The 1,880-nt window shown below is 36.2% G+C and overlaps 1 long non-coding RNA gene across 1 annotated transcript; it reads left to right on the top strand.

The window, feature by feature from the left end:
• The first annotated feature begins 200 nt into the window (after positions 1 to 200).
• LOC125504142 lies at positions 201 to 988 on the top strand. The gene is made up of 2 exons (XR_007281300.1): positions 201 to 491; positions 830 to 988. It is a non-coding gene; the product is annotated as an uncharacterized LOC125504142 (long non-coding RNA).
• Positions 989 to 1,880: the final 892 nt, after the last annotated feature.

The raw sequence follows: 1,880 nt of genomic DNA, 5'->3' as shown, positions 1-1,880 counted from the left end.
AAAGCTTCCCGTTATTGACGGTCAGCCGGTTGTAGCGCAACGCGGTTCCAAGTTTTAACATTATACCGCCACCTCTCTTATTTTACTTTCTCTATGGTCCAGACCATAGAGTAAGTAAAATAAGAGAGGTGGCAATCATATGGGTGTCCTTATTACCGCGTTACGCAGGTAGCGCTGCAACTGGCTGACCGGCGACTGATGGCACTAAAATTTCGAGTTTTCGGCCAAGAAGTTCTGAGCAGCCGGCATGGTGGCCGAGCGGTCGCACCGACAGGCTAGCAATCAGTTCTGTCCTTTTTCAACTTGCAGAACAACGCGGCTGGATGTTATTCTTGAATTGCTAAGTTGACTTTGCTAAATGAAATTAACCTAAGAATTAAATTTAACCTTATTTTAACCACGTTTCCGATTGATCGGTCGAGTTAAAATAATTTCAGATTTCTAATACTTGTACGGTATTAATACCTACAAATAACATTTGCTGTCGAGACGTAAGTATTGCATCGTAACATAGTAGTATTTTTTGTGAATATTACCATTTTTTGTTTACTCTTGTTTGTTTGTATAATTTATATTTGCATAAAGATGAGTCCTCCTGATGATCGTGTTCTTTTCGTATAAATCTATAATAAATAGCATCAAACTGCAAAATTGCCTATTTTAAAGAGGGTAATCTTGAAAACTACGCAAAAAACTGTTTATTCGAATTCTGATCCATATAAAAATATTAATCGTCGCAGAAAATGCTTTGAAATAATGGAACTCTTGCTTCTAAATAAACGACTCAGAACTAGGACTTTGCCTGGCCAAATTTGTTGTTATTTAATAGTTCAGCATGGAACAGAATCGTGCAGCATATAAGTAGAAGACTTCTGATGGGGACTTGTACTCCCATAGGGCACAAGTGTAGCTACCCAGTTCATTCTTTTCGGACTCTTTGGAAGACAATTTGTGTTTTTTTTACTTAATAAAAGTTATTTTATTTTGATTTGGGTATATATTATTTCATTCCCTGTCATGGATCCGCTTAAATCCGGGTGGAAATTGCGATTTGAGTGTTACAATTTCGATGTCCTTGCACATTGTAGTCTCGGTTCATTATTAATGGAAATAGGAATTTGGTTGCACCCTGTTAAGTAAACAGCACATTTTGTATTACCATTAATAACCGAGAGAACATGTGTAGACACCGAAATTTGGGTACCCGGAGTATTTTGTACATTTAAAAATTTAAACTTCCCGCTTCTATCTAGCCGATAATCTAGATACCTGTTTTTACCGTCAAACCTTCCCGTTATTGACGGTCAGCCGGGTGTAGCGCAACGCGGTTCCAAGTTTTAACTTTATACCGCCACCTCTCTTATTTTACTTTCTCTGTGGTCTAGAAATCGCAAGTAGTTGATTGGAATTTCAAGTGACGGCAAGGCAACATCTAAATTGTCAATGTCAAGAAGTCCCTGAGCATAGAGAAAGTAAAATAATTTGTTTTAATTAAATTTGCACATTGCACATAGGAAAATAACTTAAGCCAACTATCTATTTGCTCAATAAAACATTTTTATTATTAAAGCGCCCCATTTGGTGTACATAATATATAGAGTAACGTTAAAAAATACATCGTTAAGTTCTTCTAAATCAAACTTAATAAGTCCAATAATTTTATCAATATTAATTAAGTTAACACAGTCAAAGTCCAACACTATATTAATAAAATCCAAAGAGTTTACGGTTACAACAAAATACCGGGAAAAAATCACCTAACCTTAAATCGTCTTAAATCATAACAAGCCGCCCTATACCTAGACGCTTGTAACAGACACCTAATCCTACCACAGATTACATAGTATAGATTGGACAGTTTTGCTTTCCCGCCAAAATGA

Source organism: Dendroctonus ponderosae, unplaced genomic scaffold (genome assembly GCF_020466585.1).
Source record: "Dendroctonus ponderosae isolate FM_Combo_2020 unplaced genomic scaffold, Dpon_F_20191213v2 Dpon_F_20191213_4, whole genome shotgun sequence".
NCBI lineage: Eukaryota > Metazoa > Arthropoda > Insecta > Coleoptera > Curculionidae > Dendroctonus > Dendroctonus ponderosae.
The sequence above is the reverse complement of the archived record's forward strand: the minus strand, read 5'-3'. Positions and strand labels throughout refer to the sequence as shown.